This window comes from Microcaecilia unicolor, chromosome 11 (assembly GCF_901765095.1).
Source record: "Microcaecilia unicolor chromosome 11, aMicUni1.1, whole genome shotgun sequence".
NCBI lineage: Eukaryota > Metazoa > Chordata > Amphibia > Gymnophiona > Siphonopidae > Microcaecilia > Microcaecilia unicolor.
The window spans coordinates 82,138,636-82,159,703 of NC_044041.1; the positions used below are offsets into that span (position 1 = coordinate 82,138,636).

At 45.0% G+C, this 21,068-nt stretch overlaps 1 pseudogene; it reads left to right on the plus strand.

Moving 5' to 3' along the window:
- The window catches only part of LOC115480938, a 39,370-nt pseudogene that overhangs the window by 9,427 nt on the left and 8,875 nt on the right, over positions 1-21,068 (plus strand).

Here is a 21,068-nt window from a genome sequence, read left to right on the forward strand (position 1 = left end):
CACATTGAGCCTGCAAAGAGGTGGGAAAATGTGGGATACAAATGCAATAAATAAATAAATAAATAAAACCCCGAGGGAACAGTACAGTTTAGGGAGTGAAGAACTTTTGTGCATGAAAGAGGACCGTGACTTGGTTGTGATCATATATGATGATCTTAAGGTGGCCAAACAGGTAGAAAAGGTGACGGTGAAAGCTAGAAGGATGCTTGGGTGCATAGGGAGAAGAATGGCTAGTAGAAAAAAGGAGGTGATGATGCCCCTGTATAAGACTCTGGTGAGACCTCAGTTAGAATATTGTGTATAATCTGGAGACCGCTCCTTCCAAAAGATATAAACAGGATGGAGTCTGTCCAGAGGGCGGCTACTAAATGGTCAGTGGTCTTTGTCATAAAGTATATGGGGACAGACTTAAGATCTCAATATGTATACTTTGGAAGAAAAGCAGGAGAGGGGAGATATAATGGAGACATTTCAATACCTATGTTACATAAATGCACAAGAGGCAAGTCTCTTTCAATTGAAAGGAAGCTCTAGAATGAGGGGCATAGGATGAAGATGACAGGGCATAGATGCAGAAGTAACCTGAGGAAATACTTCTTCATAGAAAGGGTGATTAATTCGTGGAACAGCCTCCCAGTGGAAGTGCTGGAGACGATGACCATATCTGAATTCAAGAAAGCTTGGGAGTACATAGGATCTCTAAGGGAGTGATAGGGAGAGTAGATTACATGCGTGGGCAGACTGGATAGGCCATATGGTTTTTTGTCTGCCTACATTTTTCTCTGTTTCTCTGTTTTCTATGTTTATCTACAACTTGGTTGTTGGCCATTATTATAGTCTCAATACAAAAGTCATCTGGTCTTTTTGTTCAGTAGAGGATCAGGATGTACTAGGAGACTATGAGAAGAGTAGGGTTGGACTCAATAACAAATCCATACAGTATAATGCTGCAGCTTGCTATCATTCTGGGACGACGGGTTTGCTGAGGTAGCAGCTAATCCTCTTGGCTCATAAAATCTGATGGGTTGTTCCTATTCTTTACAGTACAAGAATCTGTTCGGATCATGGTGCAGCCAGAGTCTCAGCTGGTCATAGAAGGGAAGAGAGCTTCAGTTAATCTGCCAAGCTGTAGGTCCCCCTGGGTTTGGCTACCAGTGGTTCTGTGGAAAGCAAGAGGTGGGCTTTGGAGAACATTTTTTCTAGCATTTTTCTGGTCTTCTAGTCAGTGATACAGGGACTGATTTAAGATTGTCTCCTCTCTTCAAAATCTCAGTGGTCTTCCAACACTTCTAGGCCTTAATGCCAGTATTCTTCTCTCCTGCCCCAAGTCCTTTATTTTCTTTCTCTCTCCAGTTTCTCTTCTCCTCTTTTCTCAGACTCCATTGTTTTCTTTCTCCTTTTTTAGGTTCCCAATGCCACTTGCCCTGAGTTGGTGTTTAGCCCTGTCACACAGCAGACCAGTGGGTGGTACATCTGCCGAGTTCACTGTAGCACAAATTTTGTCTTCTCCAAGTGGGCTCAGGTTATCGTGAAGAAGGCTGGCAGCCCATCTCCAGGTAAGATAGCCATAGGACATGCTCTTCTGATGACCAGCAGTCTGTGGCACTTCTGTTCATGCCAGCTTAGAGCCACTGGGAGAGGGAAGGAAGGGAGGGATGACACACACAGTGCAGAACTGCTTGGTAGCTCCATGTCTTGGAGGACTAATTTTTTATAGGTCTCAATTTTTATCACAAAGCTGGTGCACATTGTTTTTTTCTGAGGAGGCTGCATTTACCAAAATGCAATGGGTTAATGTCTAAAGAACTTGAAGAAGGAGCAGTCCAGTGGTCCAGGGGTGTCAGTTTGTTGTTGTGACAGTTGCTCAACTTTCACTTGTGACTCAGGCTCTTCCTGATTGAGTGTGATGGGGTTATCTCGTTGGCTTGTCTTGTTCACTGCCTCCATTCTTTCTTTACTTCTCCAGTTGGTGGATTTTGCCCAACGATGGATGGATTATGCATCTTGAAACAGCCCAGTCCTGCACTGTGGAGGAAGGAGACCCCCTGGAGCTGAGCTGTACAGCTATTGGAAACCCTCCCCCCAGTATCAGTGGTTTCGAAATGGGACCTTGGTTCAGGGGGCAAAGTATTCCAGCTTCAAGGTACTGAGGCATACAGAAAGGATCTCTGAAGGAGAGGAAGGAGTTGTAGAGCATGTGAATGGACTTTATCTTCTGTCATTTTTCTGTGTTCTGTGTATTAGTTAGAGAGAGAGAGAAGAGAGAGAGATGAGAGAGAGAGAGAGAGAGAGACGGGGAAGACTGGAATGATAAAGGATAGGGAGGGGTACCAGGAGGTGGGAAGAGGAAAATAGATGGAAAGCTATTTTCCTCAGTATTTAACAGCAATCAGTTCTCAGTTTTGCTCTGAGCTCCAGTTGCCTAAACAAGGCAAAATTCATCCTGGAGCAAAAAGAGAAAAAGAATGAGGTTTTTCCCCATTTTGTCCTGTGTTGTCTTCTTGTAGGTGAGGCTGTCGACTACAGCGGAGCGTGGACGGTACTGCTGCAGGGGTGTACAACCTCTTCCGGGAAGTGTGGAGCTTGGAAGTGCACGCAGAAGTCGGTGAGTAGTGGGAGAGGAGAGCAAACTCCATGGAACAGAAAAAAAAAATATCAGCGTTTGGTGATTGCTTATGGTTGTTGATTGATTCAGTGGTTTTCTGGAGTGGGGGAGGAGGAACTCATCAAAGATCTTCAATAAATTATAGTTTGTTAGCCATTTTCAGAAGTGGAAATTCATTTCTGGTGGTTTTTCTTCTTTTCTGTATGCTGCTTACAGGACCCAGGCTTCACAACCATAGGGAATTCCTGGCATGATGCAGGTATGTGTACAGTGGGTGATCAGTTACACCAGTTACTGCCGTGTGCCAGTGACTACCAGGTGGTTGGCTAGTGAAATGTCCAAGCTCTGACTCTAATCTTCTGATCTCTTTGGAAATTATCTGTATTTATGGCCTCTATAGTTTGGGGAAACTGGTGGCCTCTTGGTCTGAGATCACTTCATCTCTTGGGGAGTGGTCTGTACTTGTGGCATTTAGGCATGTGGACTCTTAAATCTGTTCTGTGTCTATAGTTTGTCCAAAGACTAAAGGTGGGGGAAGAGAAGGATATAATAGATTGGTGCTAGGGACAGGTTTAAGGATGTAGATAGGAGAAGGTAAGATGTGAAGAAACAGGGTAGAAAGAGGAGAAGACAGGATACAGCAGAGGCTAAAGGCAATGGTTTAACTTCAGAATACTTTGCAGCTCTCTTAGGCAGTGAATAATTTTACACATTCAAAACTGTTTTTATCATAATCAACTGACACAGCGGAGTCAGTCTGGTAGTCATCGAATTGAATTCAGGCATTGCAGAAAAATCAACTTTCTTACTCCTGCTCATAATGACAGATTGCAGTTCTGGGGGTTCATTGGGTGCTTGAGCCCTCCCACCCCCCCCCCATATGGAACAGTCTCTTTCAGTGTGTCCAGATAGGGGTGATTTGGGGTTGGCCGGTCTTCAGCAGAACTGTCCAGTTGATTCAGTGTTCACAAGGAATCATAACCAGCAGACGTTTTGGCCATCCGCTTCCTAGTACATTTTGATATCCATAGTGCTGAGAAGAAGCAGGATTAAAAATACCAGAGTGGATTGGGGGATGTCGGTTCAAAACCCAGGAATGGTGAAAAGGTCTCTTTCCTGAAACCAGATAGAGCCGCCATGCTATGGTACCATACGAAAGTCTTTGCAGCCCTCCCTTATGAGAATATCTTCCAGTGTCCTCTAGGACGCTGTGTCACTCCCATAGGCTCCTCTTAGCTTTGACATTTACCGAGTCTTCTTTCTTCTTGCAGAGATTCCACTGGAACCCGCAGATCCCAGTGTCAGACTACATGGTAAGGAACTGCAGACTGTTCCTGTTAGCTCGTGGAAAGCCATTGGCCTGCTTTGTTTCTGAAATTCTCTTTTCAAAGTATGCTGCGAATTGTAACCTTGCTTTCTTATTGAGAAAAATAAGTAGGGTGCTTGCAACCATTAGTTGTGTAGCCAGAGCTCAAATTTTGGGTGTCTGTGGACAAAAATGGGTGATCACAAGGTGCTGTCCAAAGCCCCCACCCTACCTCCAACTCAACTTAAAATATTGAACAATTGAGCTGATGGGGGATCCCCAGGTCCCTGCCAGCTGAAGACCTTCTTGAAGGCACCCAGATTCTCTCCAAGTTGGTGCAGCTTTCCTGAGCCACCTGATACTGGGCATTCAGCATAGGAAAGATGTCGTTGCTTGCCATATTGTGCTGGAGGAGTTCTGGGTTGCCTTTCCAGTGGTAGGGTAGAGATCCCCACCATCAGCTGGTGGGGATCTCTACCAGCTGCAGCAAGGGTGTGCCGCTGTGAGAGGGTCCACCGTGGCTACACTTCTGGTACTCATTCCATTTACCAGTCAGTCACCCTCTGTGTCTTTTTCTGGCAGAAGCAAGTCTCTTCCCTACTCTGTTGTCAGCATCTGATTTTTTCCTGACATGTCTGCCTCCCTCCCCAGCTGTCACCTTCTCTTTCAACCCAGTTTGGTTCTTAAAGTCTGCCACGTGTTCAATGCAGACTTCAGCCAACTTTGTTGAAAGTAAGATGTGAATTTCTTGTATAACCTAGAGGATGACACAATACCTTCTCCTAGTTATCCACTGAGAGACAGAAAGAGATGGGCATGGCCTACCCCTAAGGTGTTCCTTTTCAGTTTGTGAATTTGTAAGTAACTGTACTATAATTCCTAAAAATAGGACAAGTGATCCTGGAATGCTGACAGGTGAGAGTCAAATAGCATCAGCTGGTCATTGCTAACTTTACTTGTTATCCAAGGAGAACTAAAAAAAAAAAAAAAAAATAGAACAGGATCAAACAAAACAAGAATAGCAAAGTTTATTCACATCCGTACCTATAAAAAAAATGTGAACAATGGATGTGTCATATAAACATTTTGGCTTCAGTCAACAATTTCTGTCCACCACATAGTTATGTTTCAATCATTTTTTTCAACTGTAGCGCCAAAACATATACAGCATAATTCAAACGTCACCTACAGATTGAAGAGTCCATCTACTTCTCTTCTCTTCTCTACCCATCCCTCTCTGTCCCTCCCTCCCCATTAACATTCTGTTATTCAAAGTTCACCACAAGGAGACAATATGACTCTGCAATTAAGATATGACTACGTGCCACTGGTTGCAAAGTGTCCCAGAATTTTTCCCAAGTTTTTTCCCTTCTTTGGAGGAAATGTCTTTAATTCCACAGCGCTCTAACTTCAAACGGTTCTATCATGTTAGTACGCCACATATGAACAGTTGGTGCCCAAGTCTCTCGCCAGCCCAGCAGGATAACTTTTTCCCCTATTAGGATCACTTTCTTAAGAAAACAGCTAAACTGTGATGGGCCCGTGAGGAGTATGGGTACTTCTTGAACAGAATCAGAGGATTCCCCATAGATCATGAACCACTTTCAGTAAATGAGACCAAAAACGAGCAACATATTGACATGTCCAAAACATATGGCCCAGTGATGCTTGTACTGTATTACATTTTGAGCACACCCCTGAAGAGCTGATTGTTGCCCGATGGGGCACGACTTGGAGATATGTGGAGCCTCAGTTCAAATTTATATTGTAGTTCCCAATATCATGAAAAGAATGAGTCTCGTTGTATGTTCAGCACATATTTTTGAACCAATCTGCTGTTATCTGTACGTTTAATTCATTGGTCCAGTTTGTGCTAGCCTTTTATAATCCAAGTCTTCTGTGGAATAGCAAATACTGATAATGATATTTCAATGGTACCACTGTTTGGGATCCCAAGGTCAGTGCTGTCTGTGTTCAGAGTGTCCTGTATGTCCTCGCTTAAATTACTCCAGTGATGTAGTTGCATATATGCAAAATGATCTGTACGCTTGATCTGAAATTCTCGCTGTAGTTTCCGCCCAGGGTTTCAACTTTCCCTCCTCTGTAAGAAGCTGGCTTAGATAGCATATTCCTTGTCTCCTCCATCTGCAAACACTGGGGAACTAGTTCCTGCTGGGAAATCGGGGCTATGAAACAATGTTAGAAAAGGTGTAGCTGCTGCTGAAAAAATGGTGATGTCTGCATAACCACCTCCAGGTTGCCCTCGCTGACAAGAGTAGAGGGTACGATGTAATGCCACATCAGTTTTCTCTGGGATGGTATGCAGAAGCCAACTGATGGTACTGTGGGAGAGAGCGAGACCTCCACCGTGTCCGCCGGAGAAGGACGTCCCCTCCGTCAGCCAATCTTGTATATGCCTCATGGAGCTAGATGTGGTCAAATACCTCACATTAAGAAGGCCCAAGCCTCCATGTGCTGGTGGCTTCTGCAAAATTGTCACAGGGAGTCTGGGGTGTTCCCCCTCCAAAGAAAGCGTTGTATCTCCCTGTTCAGCAGCCGTCCTCCCGTCTTCTCAAATACAGAGGAAGCATTTGAAATACATAAAGCCAGCGGGGAGCCAACATCAGTGTTGAACAGCGAGATACACCCCAAAAGAGAAAACGGGTAGTGATCCAAGATGGCCACTTGAACAGGTCGCGAGTCTCACGCTCTGAATAGTTACCGCATGCCAAAGCGCCGAGGAAATCGGTGGCCATAGCTCCCCCAGAGCTGAACGTGCCTCGGTGCCAGTGGTCCAATTGATTCCTTTTTGGCGGGACTCCGGGTTCCAGATGAGTCGGTAAGCGGCGGATTGGCGGCATCCGGGATGGATGAGTAACTGAGATGCTGCCCCTGCTGGAGGTAACACTCAGCCCCGATCAATGAGCACCGCCCCCGCAACCCCAGAGCGTCGTTCTCCAGTGATGGCGTCGTCTCGGAGACAGCTTGAGAGTAATGCTGTGGCAGAGACTACGGGAGCTGGTAATCTGTCCCTGGAGGACTGGAAGAACTGAGAGTAGAAGTTTCCCTCTAACTGCTCTGGCGATTCCAAATCATGTTGCGGGAGGAACTACAGCCTTTGGAACTTCAGGAGTGGAGGAAACTCAACCTGGTTGTGTACAAGGTCAAGGTACTCTAGCTTTTCTTGAAGAGAAACCCACAGATATTACTTTGGAAAGCCTTTGGGCTTTAATAGCGAACTTGGGTAAAGCAATATGCACACAAATACAGAACTTTGAAACTAGGATAAAAAAATTAGAAGAAACTGCTGTGGTAGCAGAGTCAGAAAGGAAAGAATTGACTCTTAAGACAAAATCCTAATGGAAAAATTTGAGAAAGTACAAGAGTTGCAAATAATTACAACTAAAGATGTTATCAACATGAGAAGAAAAATTGAAAATTTGGAGAATATTCAAGGATCAATAACCTGAGATTTCTAAATTTCCCTAGAACATCAATTATTGCTCCTAGGGAAATGTTAAATAGATACCTGAAAGAAATATTAGGTTTTCAGATAACACTCTCCCTCCTATTGTACAAGCTTTATTACTTGCCAATTAAAACTCAGGATAGTGCAGTACAACACACGGATCAATCCCTAGATGCTCTGCATTAATAGAAACCCCAACAGTGATTTAGAGATGGGAGTAACTAGCGAGATAATTAAATTGCTGAAGACACAAAGTTATTCAAGTCGTTAACTCGTGACAGGATTGTGAAAAATTACAGAAGGACCTTGCGAGACGGGAGACTGGGCGGCTAAATGGCAGATGACGTTTAATGTGAGCAAGTGCAAGGTGATGCATGTGGGAAAAAAGAACCCGAATTATAGTTACATTATGCAAGGTTCCACGTTAGGAGTTACGACCAAGAAAGGGATCTGGGTGTCATCGTCGATAATACACTGAAACCTTCTGCTCAGTGTGCTGCCTGCGGCTCTGAAAGCGAATAGAATGTTGGGTATTATTAGGAAAGGTATGGAAAACAGGTGTGAGGATGTTATAATGCCGTTATATCGCTCCATGGTGCAACCGCACCTTGAGTATTGTGTTTCAATTCTGGTCGCCGCATCTCAAGAAAGATATAATGGAATTGGAAAAGGTGCAAGCGAAGGGCTACTAAAATTATAGCGGGATGGACGACTTCCCTATGAAGAAAGACTAAGGAGGCTAGGGCTTTTCAGCTTGGAGAAGAGATGGCTGAGGGGAGGACATGATAGAGGTATATAAAATAATGAGTGGAGTGGAACAGGTGGATGTGAAGCGTCTGTTCACGCTTTCCAAAAATACTAGGACTAGGGGGCATGCGATGAAACTACAATGTAGTAAATTTAAAACAAATCGGAGAACATTTTTCTTCACCCAACACGTAATTAAACTCTGGAATTGTTTGCCGGAGAACGTGGTGAAGATGGTTAGCTTGGGCAGAGTTTAAAAGGGGGCTAGACGGTTTCCTAAAGGACAAGTCCATAAACCGCTACTAAATGGACTTGGGAAAAATCCACAATTCCGGGAATAACATGTATAGAATGTTTATACGTTTGGGAAGCTTGCCAGGTGCCCTTGGCCTGGATTGGCCGCTGTCAAGGACAGGATGCCTGGGCTCAATGGACCCTTGGTCTTTTCCCAGTGTGGCATTACTTATGTACTTATGGACCTGGTGACTTCCTCAACACTATTAGTTACTTTAGCTTTATCAATGGATAAAGTATTAATAATGAAAAAATTCTTTCGAAATAGAGGAAAGGAATTTTTGGGTTTCAAAGTATGTATATTTCCTGATGTGTCCTAAAGATACCCAAAAAAGACGAAGACAATTTCTTTTGTTAAAACCTGGGGTTCTCCATTGGGAGCTACTTTTCTTTTATGTTGCCCTTGCAAGTGTATTATTTGTTATCAATCGGTTAAGTATGCTTTTTTTGATTCTGTGCAGCTCTCTGAATTTATATCAGCTAGAAGTTCTCGTCGGTAATAAGCTCTGAAATGAAATAGGATTAAAAAAAAAACCTGTTTAATTTTCTTAAAAAGTTTTTAAAATCTCCATAGTTGTAAATCTTGGATCTATAATTGTGGACTGGAAGTACTAGTCAAAAGATGAAATTTGTTTTAGATTTTTTTCCTTTATTAGTTATTTCTGACGAATGTACTTTTTCTGCTTCAAGTGTAATACTTGTTGAAATATGAAAATAAAGAAATATATATATATATATATATATATATATATTATATATATATATATATATATATATAAAAGAGAAAACGGGTGTGCCCCCAGAGTTGCAGCATCCGTCGGGTTTCAGCCAATAGTGGGGAGACATTCTTATCATACAATTTAGTTAGATCATTCGGTATTGTGACCCCTAGGTATTTTATATGCTCAGAGGCCCACTGCAGAGGAAATCTCCCTTCCCAATTGTTTTTAATCTCTACGTTCAAGGGGAGTGCCATCGATTTTATGAGGTTCAGCTTGAAGCCAGAAAGCTTTCCATAGTCTGCAAGCACTTGAAGACATGAAAGAGAACGTCGTGGTTCTGCCATGATTAAGAGTAAGTCATCAGCATATGCCAATACCTTAAATGTACGATCTCTAACTTGCACTCCATGAATTCCCCGGTGATTGCCTATCCCAAATGTACATGTGTACATTAGGCGCGTACTTTAAGGATTGTACCTGCTTACTTCTGCAATGCATTGAAAATATATGTACCAAGCCATGCGTTAAGGTCGGAGATATCCCAGAAACTGTGCTTCCTCCAACTTCTTATCATATGTGGAGACAAAGATGCAAGCACTTCCAATAGCTGGTCCATCCTTGTGGAACACCTTGCCAGAACATTTGAGATTCTGTGAAAATATTCAGCAATTTAAACGTCTGTTGAAGACTCGTTATTTTGTGAAGGCCTTTCTGGAAGAATGAAGTAGGCTGTTGTCGATTGATTACGGTTGCTTTAATGATGGCTACCTGTATTCCATATTTTTATTGCTTGTGTATGATTATTGTCACCCGCTTTGGATAAAGGAGGGATATAAAGAAATTAAAGAAATTCTACACCAACGCACATTAATTTTAGGAACGCCCCCATTCTGCCCATGCCCCTCCCATTTCTGCATCCCTTTTTCAAATCATGTGTAAAATTTAGGTGCATAAAATTTCAATTGAATTAGTGTCAGTAATTGCTTTTTAAAAAGCCAATTATTGGCACTATTAGCTTGCAATTTAAATAAATTGTGTGTACATTTTTTGCGACTTTTACAGAATTAGGGGGTATTATTTACATTAGCCTTAAACTGCATAGCTATATGAATAGCAGCTGAATATCACAACTACACATATGCCACCCTCGCTCTTCCCTAACTCCATCGTGGCACTCTTTGGATTGTGCTACAGTAGATAGAAAGTTTCAACAGCAGTATCCAGATAGTGCCACTGAAAATCCAGGGACAGGAGACTTACACATTTATCAGTGGCTGCTAAACAAGGAACTAAAGAAGATCCCACCAAGGGATCTTCACCTCCAAATGTATCCCTGAGTTGTCTTTTTCACAGCATCCGATAAAGTGGCTCTGCTTATTGGGAACATGAATTACCAGCATCACAAGGTATTGAAGGCACCCATGGTAGATGTTCATGAGCTCACCAATCTTCTGCGCCAGCTGGACTTCAAGGTGGTGTCCCCTGCTGGACCTGAGCAAGGGCGAAATGCAGATGGCTGTGAAGGAATTTCTGCTTCTGCTGGACAAAGGAGTGTATGGTAGGGAAAAGGAGCAGGAAGCACAGAGAACTTGTGGTTATAGGAGGGGTCACTGCTAATCGTGAATTTATCCTTAGTAGTTCATGAATCCCTTGTTACAGGTTGCTGTACTACGCAGGCCATGGATATGAGAATTTTGGGAACAGTTTCATGGTCCCCATCGATGCACCAAAATCGTACACGTCAGAGCATTGTCTGTGTGGTTCAGAGCTTGCTTCAGAGCATGCAGGAGCGCCAGACGGATCTCAACGTTTTCCTGCTGGATATGTGCCGCAAGAGGTGAGCAGGCTGAACAGGCATTCCCCATCCTCTCTCTCCCCTAACCCCCAATCTAGATGTGGCTGGGATAAATATTAGGGAAACCAATGATAATGTCAGAACTGCAAATCCATGCATGCAGTGGATAAACCCAGGGCTGTATCAGTCTAGTGCAGAGGTTCTCAACCCTGTCCTCAGGACATACCTAGCCAGTCAGGTTTTCAGGATACCTACAGTGAACCGTGCATGAGATAACTCTGCATACAGTGGAGGTAGGGCATGCAAATCTATCTCATGCATATTGATTTTGGGTATCCTGAAGATCTGACTGCTAGGTGTGTCCCCGAGGACTGCGTTAAGACCCACTGATCTAGGGTGAGAAGCAGGACTTGATACAGCATAGGGACAAGCATCTGGAAAATGTTCATTTCATGTTGTTTCCCATGTCATTTAGAGGAATTTTCATTTTCTGTGGGGTTTCATGCTACTAAAACAAAGATTTTGTGGTTCAAAATCCTGGCTTTATTACACCTAATCTTATTAGGTTGACTATAGATATTATTTTGCCAGTTGAAGACAAGTCCAGAGTTTTGCAAATTGTTCTAGATTCTTCTTTGTCAATTATGTAGAAAAAATGTTCTTTAGCTGAGGCAATTATGACTAGTGCACCCTATTTGACCAAAATGTTTTTGCTTTGTTGATACAATTACTAATTACTGACTCACCTTGATTATTGTAACATCTTTTATTTGGGGTTAGCCTCAAAACTTGTTAAGAAGCCTTAGTTGATCCAGAACACCTTGGCCAGACTGATATTCAAACTTAGAAAATTTGATATTTCCTTTCACATAGCTAATTTGCACTGGCTTCCTGTTCAAGAAAGAATTTTACGTAAATCGGCTTGTCTGAAGTTTCAGGTCCTTCATGGAGTTGCCTCAGAATTGTTGATAAATTTGATTGTTGCATCATTAACTCGATTTTCAGATCGATTGCATAGTTCTTTTATTTTTCATTCTCTTCTTTTTAATGGTGTGCGTTTTTTAAAGATAGCAAGTACTATGTTGTCATCTCTGGTAATTCCTTTTTGGAACTCTTTTCCATCTGGTATTAGAGCTGAGACGAATTATTATGGTTTTCGGAAGAAAGTCGAAAACGTATTTGTTTGTAGTCACTGATTAAAAAAAAATACTGTTAAAAAAAAAATTTAATATATTATAGTTATTCTCATTTTGTAAACTGCAATGGACCCTAATTCAAGAGATATAGTGGTAAAGAACAATCCTATTGTTACAGAAGCAATGTTGTTAAGTGTGTGCCCTCTTGCAAATACTACATACTACTTGCAAAGAGTATGTACTTTATCAGCAAACAAAAAACACAAAATGTGTTGTTTCTGCTTGTTTTCACTTGTTAACCACATGTAACAAAATGGGATATGTCGTTGCCCTTTCCCATGTCATTGCAATGACTGCCCATCTCTAACGCCGTAAGGGAAGAAATTCAGAATCTGAAAGGGATTCCCTTAAATGGATTTTAGCCTCCAATCTCCCTAGGAAGGACAGTCACCCCAATACTAGGGTGGGAGGCAGTGGTGTAGCAAGGGGGGGCGGGGGGGGCAGTCTGCCCCAGGTGTCAGCTCAAGGGGGGTGCTCCCAGCCAGCTCCCCCATGGGGTGCAGCATGATGACACTCCCCCCTCGGCGCATCAACACCCCAAGACCCAGTGCCTACCCTCAGCACCGTCCAACCAGCTCCCGCACCTACCTTTAAAGAAATCTCGGAAGCCGTGGTTGGAGGCGAGGCGCAGCACCCTCGTGCCTGCATGTAAAAGAAGTGTGGATCGTCTCATCGAGCCTTCCCTCTGTCCTGCTGTCCACTGACGCAACTTCCTATTTCTGCAAGGGCGGGACAGACAGAGCGAGGGAAGGCCCGATGAGACGATCCACACTTCTTTTACATTCAGGCGCGAGGCGCTGCGCCTCACCATCGCCACAGTTTCCGAGATTTCTTTAAAGGTAGGGTGCGGAGCTGTTTGGACGGAGTTGAGGAGGGTAGGCACTGGGTCAGGGGGGGGATGTCATCGTGCTGCACCCGGAGGGGGGTGCAATGGCGAACCGCCCCGGGTGGCAGCCCCCCTTGCTACGCCACTGGTGGAGGCCCAATGGCACTGTTCCCTGTAAGCTGAGGTGGCGTTCCTCCAACTGCATTACTGCCAGTGAGGGGTGTTGCTTCAATATTATGTTTTTCAATTGCTCAGCAGTGGTGTTCCTATGTCGGCTGCTACCCAGTGCAGATCGCCGCTGCGCACCCCCCCCCCCCAGCACATTACCTCTTGGGGGTGCAGGGAGAAGTCGCATGGCTGTTGGCTCCGCTGGTTCCCTGCCCCGGAACAGGAAGAAACATCAGAGGGAGCAGGGAACTGGCAGAGCTGACAGCTGCGCAGCTGCACCCCCTTGCAGCGTGAACCCGGGCCAGACCGCCCCCACCGCCCCATCCTTGGTTTTTGCCACTATTGCTCGGCTTCCTGGAGTCCTGCAGAGTTTGCCTGTTCTTCACTATTGAAAATGTGATAGTGATATACAGCACCTCCCCCACTGGCTGGACTGTAGGTGGAGGACTCTCCTGCTCAGCTTGGAGAGAACAGTGGCCATGCTCAGAGTTGTAGTCAGCACAGATTGGCCCTGAGTGTCCTTGGCAGGGAAGCCTTCCTCATCCTCTGTTTAATCAGCTGTATACATATAAACATTTTCTAATATTTGCACCTCTATTTTCTGACATACAATATACAGTGGCGTTCCATGCTTGGCTGACCCCCGGGGCGGATCGCCGCTGCACGCCCCCCCCCCCCCCAGGTGCAGTGCAACACAGCGACCCCCCCCCCCCCCGGCGTGTACAACACCCCCCCCTGGCGTAGACCCCCCGGCGCGAGTGTCTCTCACTCCCCCCCCCGACAGTCCCCACCTGCCTACCAGCTGAGCTCCGTGCACGGCACCTCGAATCTGCAGCGCTGCTGACTGCAAAAGAAGAAAACCGTCTCGTCGTTGGCCCTTCACTCACTGAGGTCCCGCCTCTGATGTAACTTCCTATTTTCTCGTGGGGCGGGACACAGTGAGTGAAGGGCCAACGACGAGACGTTTCTTCTTTTACAGTCAGCAGCGCTGCAGATTCGAGGTGCCGTGCACGGAGCTCAGCTGATAGGCAGTGGGGGGGACTGTCAGATGGGGGAGGAGTGAGAGGTGCTGCGCCAGGGGGTCCACGCCAGGGGGGGGTGCCGTGCCATGCCGGGGGGGTGGACAGAGCACCCCCCCACCCGTTGACCGCCCGCCCCCCCTTGGTACGCCACTGACAATATAGCAATACATCATTCTGTGCCCTGCCACATGAGCCCTGAGATCCAGCCCTTTGGAGAGTATCTTTTTTTTCAAGGGCCCCTTCCTCAGTGGAGGAAATCTGCAAGCAGATGTACTCGCATCAGTAATTTCCAGCCCTGCACAAGCAGCAGTGGGAAAAGTCACCTCAGACATGTCTGCATGTGTGCATTTGAAATGTGCTGAAATTGTAATTGTACAAGTGTGTTCTCTAAATCCAATTTATAATTATTATTGCCAACATTGACGTTATTGCTGGAAACCCAGGAGCCGTCTTATACCATAAAGGCAGGATATATGTTAACCTAATGAATCAAAAGGATAAGGATGCTTAAAAAAGAAATTAGCTTTGGGAACACTTGGATATAGTGCAGCATGGGGATTTTAGCTGGGTTGTCCATGATGTGTCTCTCATTTCAGGAACATGAATGATGACATCCTGCCACAGGTGGGAGCCCTGAAGGTCACAGCGAATGTTGTCTTCGGCTATGCCACGTAGGTGCCTCTCCACAAAAAAAACACAGAAAAGCAGTATATCAAGTCCCATTTCCTTTCCTTTTCCCCCTCCATGATGTCTGCAGGTAGTGCCATTGGGGTTTCAACCATGCATTAACTGGGCTATGGCAGTCTTTGGTATTTCTATCCTATGGAGGGGGGGGGGGGGGGGGGACTATGATTTTCATTTTGAAAACTGTAATGTTTAGAAACTGTGTGTGTGTGTGTGTGTGTGTGTTTTGGTCATTGTCCTGGCTTTGAAAGTACTCATCCCAAGCCAGCCCTCCAAAGACATGCCCTGTCTTACCTTCCTGAAAGTTGTATGAAGGCCCTGAAGGACAGTCAGCAGAAAGAAGACAAATCTCCAGGAGGGTATTAGGCCACAGTCGGTGTATCACCTCATGTTCTCATGAAATATATATCGACTGGCAAAGAAACTTCCAGGATGCATTAGAAATCAGCGGGGATGGTGACTGAATGCTGAAAATAATGTATGCAGATAACTTATCCATATAGGGGTCACTATTAAAAAGTGTCTATCAAGATAACAGCACCAGCTATCCTGTTAAGTGTAGTTGACTGGGATATTCAGAGGCATTATCTGAATAGTGCTTCTGAATGTCTTTACAGAACACCTCAGCATTACCTGGACAGTGCCTCTGGATATCCTTACAGACCACCTTGGCATTATCCAGATCATACTTTGAATATCCTTACAGAACGCCTTAGCATTATCCGGATAGTACTCTGAATACCCTTACAGATCACCTTGGCATTATTCAGATAGTGCCTCTGAATACTCTTACAGACTGCTACGGCATTATCCAAACAGTGCCTCAAGATATCCTTACAGAATGCCTCGGCATTATTCAGATAGTGCCTCTGAATATCCCGTTCATTAACATTTATTCGGATAGGAGGTAAGCTTCCAAGTAGTAAATTTAAAATAAATCTGAGAAAATATTTTTTTCACTTAACGAGTAATAAAGTCTGGAATTTGTTGCCAGAGAATATGGTAAAAGCAGTTAGCTTAGCAGGGTTTTAAAAAGTTTGGACATTTCCAAAAAGAAAAGTCCATAAGCCATTATTAAGATGGACAGGAAAATCTACTGCATATTCTAGGATAAGCAGCATAAAATCCGTTTTGCTGTCCTAGAATCTTGCCAGGTACTTGTGACCTGGCTTGGCCACTGCTGGAAACAGGATACTGGGCTTGATGGACCTTTGGTCTGTTCCAGTATGGCAATGCTTATGTTCTTAAATTCCATTTCTCTTAGGTGTGCAGATGCTGAGGCCTATGAAATAAGCCAAGGGGAGCTGTCCAATGGAATCTTCATCAGCTTCTTGAAGAAATGGCTTTTACAGGATGAGAAAATCACGGTTCTTCTGGACAAGGTGGCTGAAGGTAAGATATCCGGGGACAGAAGAGCTGAATGGCAAGAGTGCTGGCTTTTTGTTATTTGATGGAATGTGTTCCTCTTCTCCAGATATGGGGACCTGTGAAATCACCAAAGGGAAGCAAGCTTTGGAATTGAAGAGTAATTTGTCTGAGCGGCGAGCACTGACAGATAGTATTAAGTCAGTAACAGGCTCAGAGGGATTCTCAGTCCGCAATCTCCAGTGGGCTAAAGCACACGGTGAGAACTGCAAGTGGGACAGAATGGCCTGAAATGACATGCTTTACACTAGAGGAAGGGTATATACCAGCACTGAAAGCCAAAGACATAGAAACATGACGGCAAGTAAAGGCCATATGGCCCATCCAGCCTGCCCATCCTCTGCAACCCCTAACTCTTCCTTGTCCTAAGCGATCCTACATGCTTATCCCATGCCTTTATAAATTCTGGCATAGTCTTTGACTCCACAACCTCCACCGGGAGGCCATTCCATGTCTCCACCACCCAGGGGTGTGCTGGTAAATTTTTTTTGTTTGTTTTGTTACATTTGTACCCCGCGCTTTCCCACTCATGGCAGGCTCAATGCGGCTTACATGGGGCAATGGAGGGTTACAACAGGCTCTCTCCTCGGTCCACCTCGGCGCCCCCCCACCACCACTGCGCCCCCCCCCATCCACCTCTGCGCCCCCCCCCCCGTCCACCTCTGCGCCCCCCCCCCGTCCACCTCTGCGCCCCTCAAAACTGCAGAGCTGGCTATAGCCGGTGGGGGGGGGGGGGGGGGGGGCAATGCATTACTCTCTCCAGGAAAAATAAATTAAGTGATCCCAGGTTCTAATCTAATTCATGTTTAATGTGGGATAAAATGCCATAAATAAGTAAATAAATATAAACTTTTAATGTTGAGCACCTGATTCTCAAAGGGAACATATCCAAACACTATAATGAAAATAAATGATTTTTTTCTACCTTTGTTGTCTGGTGACTGTTTTTTCTGATCATGCGGCTCAGTATCCGATTCTGCTGGCTATCTGTCCTCTTAACTCCGTTTCCAGGGCTTCCTTTCCATTTATTTCTTTCCTTTCCTGCCTATTTCTTCATTTCTGGTCCTCAGCTTCTGCCTAGTTGTCTTCATCCTGTGCAGTTTTGCCTCCTCTCTTCCTTTTCCCTTATCTCATCTCCTTTCTCACATCTTCCCTCCCCTCCATCCATGTCCAGCATTTTATTCTCTCTTCCCCTCCTCTCCCCCCTGCCCTCACATCCACCCATGGCCAGCGACCCTTCTCTCCCCTGCCCTCCAGCCACCCATGGCAGCGACCCTCCTCTCCCTACCCTCCATCCACCCATGTCCAGCAGTGACCCTCCTCTCCCCTGCCCAGCATGCACCCATACCCAGCGACCCTTCTCTCCCCTGCCCTCTATCCACCCATGTCCAGCAGTGACTCTCCTCTCCCCTGCCCTGCATGGACCCATGGCCAGCGACCTCTCCCCTGCCCTGCATGCACCCATGTCCAGCAGTGACCCTCCTCTCCCCTGCCCTCCATCCACCCATGTCCAGCAGTGACCCTCCTCTCCCCTGCCCTGTATGGACCCATGGCCAGCGACCTCTTCCCCTGCCCTGCATGCACCCATGTCCAGCAGTGACCCTCCTCTCCCCTGCCCTCCATCCACCCATGTCCCAGCAGTGACCCTCCCTCTCCTCTCCCCTGCCCTGTATGCACCAGCAGCTCCCTTCTCTCCCTGCCACCCCCGTCCCGACTTGTTCCGCAAATTCTCCTGCTTCCTCCTCCCTCCCTCCCGATCCGGTCCCTCACCGACCCTACCTTGGCCATCAATTCTTCAGGGCAGCAGTGGTTGCCTGCCCGCTGCCATCGCTGACTTTCCTCCGCCGCCCGATCGCACTTCAAAATGGCCGCTGAGACTTACAGAAGTCTCGCGAGGCCAGCACTCTGGAAGTCTCGGCGGCCATTTTTTAAAGCGCAAACAGGCAGCGGGGGGAGAGTCAGCGATAGCAGCGGGCAGGCAACACTGCCTGCCCCGAAGAATTCGATAGTCAAGGTAGGATCGGTGAGGGACCAGATCCGGAGGGCGGAGGGAGGGAGAGCCGGTTTGCCCTTCCAACAACCGGCTCGCAAGTCCGACCAAAATTTAACAACCAGATCTTGTGAGCCGGAGTGAGCCGGCTCCAGCACACCACTGCCACCACCCTTTCTGTGAAATAAACTTTCTTAAATTTCTCCTAAGCTATTCCTTCATCGTATACTCCCTGTCCCAGAGCTCTCTTCAGTTGAAAAAGGCTCGCTTCCTGTACATAAATGCCCTTGAGATTTTATAACATCTCTGTCATGTCTCCTCTCTCCCCTCCTCACTTCCCGTGTATACATGTTTGAGGTTCATAAGCCTGTCCCTATATTTTTTGTGTTCTAGACCGCTTACAAATTTTGTAGCCGCGCTCTGGACCGACTCCATCTTGTTTATATCTTTTCATAGGTGCGGTCTCCAGAACTTAAGTCACACCATGAGGAGATTTTAAAAATGGCACTACAGTGCTGAAATTATTTGCTGAAGAGCAGGCACAGTAATTGTTTGAATGAACACAGAGAAGCCTGTTTATTAGGTCTTGTTCTCTCTGTTCCTTGAACTTTAGTTCTTCCTGAGAGCCAGTATCTGCTGTTTGACTGTGGGATTAAAGTGCAGTTAGGTTTTGCTGCTGAATTCTCCAACGTCTTGATAATTTACACCCGGATAGTGGGACACACCAGCAGGGATCACAGAATGTGAAGCCAAGATAACGGACGTTGCAGAGGTGAGAGATCCACCCTGAAAAGCAATGCATCCTGGGAGACAGTGACCTGACTGGTCAGGCTGGATGTGGCAGTTGGGAGAAATGTGTATTCATTAGCCTGTTTTAAAGATGGGGGTGCACAATTTAAGCATTCACAGTGACTGCAAAATTCTGACACATTGTTAATTGTATCATTTGAATGATGTTATTTTACAGTTTTAGCGTCAACATTTTTAATGCGCAAAAAACACTAGATAGTGATGCTAACATGACAGTAACATTAACATAGTTTAACATAATTACATGTTGTTTAATAGTAAATAAGTATGTAAAATTTGTTGTTGAAATTCAAAGTGGTTGCTGAGAAAACGGCAAAAAGCTCTAGGAGTTACTTTTTTTTGCCTCACCCTATAGATGCATATAATTCACTTTCTCTCTTCAAACTCACTCACTTCTCTCTATATGGGTTTCTGTTTCACATTAAAGCTTCTTCAGGAGGAAGCACAAATGCATACAGCGATCTGAAAAGAAACAACATTGACAAGTGTACTAACTGGGCAAACTTCTTCCCTCTGCATTAGCAATATAAGCTTACCTAAGTATAATTTATAAAAACTTTTCTATTGTATTTAGTTTTATAAATATACTTGACAAACTTATCGCCTAAAATGTTGAAATCGAATTGAATTGAATCACAGAGGAAACCCCTGGAGCACACACCAGTATCAATTGCCACAAGACGCTAAGCCCTATTATAAACATGCCCCCCTGATGTTAAAAAGCATTTAACTGGCCAGGATTGGCACCTGATTGGTTAAATGTCCCATAAACGGCTATCTGGCTGAATATCACCCAGTTAGCAACTAGCAGATAGCTGGCTATATCGGCCAATATAACCAGCTACCTGCCGATTTTCAGCCCTACTTTAATGGTTATATTTGGCCACGAGAATATGTGGGATATCTTTGGCCTGTAAGAAGGTAACTGTCTAAATCCAAATACCAATATAGCCGGTGTAGACGCATGTATTGGACGCATGCAGGTCCATTTTTCAGTCCACCTTAGTAAAAGGACCCCCAAGTTACATAACCCACATCTGATTGGCACAGAGCCTTTCACTTGTAGGGTGATTATCAAATTTGGTTGGTCCTCACTGATACCCACCATCTAATATTCACTTGGAGGCCTACAGGGAATTGACTTGGTGGTCTGAGACTACATAGTGGTAGGAAATTATAGCTACATGGGAAAACCAAAATGGCAGCATAGTCAATTGCCTTATATAGAGGCTAAAGTGAGAATGGCTCTGAAAAATGAACTTCTCAGTGCAGGTCATGCCAGCTCAGTACAGTATTGAAGGCTTATTCAGTCACTGCCAGCTGGCAACTTCTGGCTCAGCTCCATTGATGAGCTCCTGTAATTTACAAAAGAAAATTGAATCTCAGTGGAATTAGCAAAATAAGGTCTTCTGTCCTCTTTCCTTCTCGTTTTTCCACTTTATGCTTGTACTGAATAACTTCGCCTATTTGATAACATGACTTCTCTAATAGGACCTAGACATGGATCTGAAATTCACAAACAAGGAGAGTCCTGAAGCCACAGGTAGTTTCCTCTTCACAGCCAGGAGCTTCATCTTCTCCGATCACTGCCTCTATACAAGAATCTGTGGCCTACAGAAGCTGAAGGTATTTATTACTCTCTGGGAGGTGTGGGATGGGAGCTATGAGAGCAGTGGTGGTGTTTAGAAGGTTGGTAGAAACAGTTCCAATTATGATCATATTTTGGGTCCACTGATGACAAAGTTGCTTTGAGGATGAAGCTCTATCAATGATTGTGAGGGAAATACTTTGGCAGTTTTGGGTGAGAAGGCTCTAGGATTGTCTACTGTTTGAACTTCAAAAGGGTATTTTAAAAACACACGGTGTACTGAGGACTACCAGTAACATTAACGGGTCCAGTTATCTATGAAAAAACAATTAACAGATGTTCCAGTCACTCAAAAGAAGGGTGAACATCATGAGCAACTGTCTTTGATTAATGGAAAAGCTTTGTTACTACATCAGGTGGA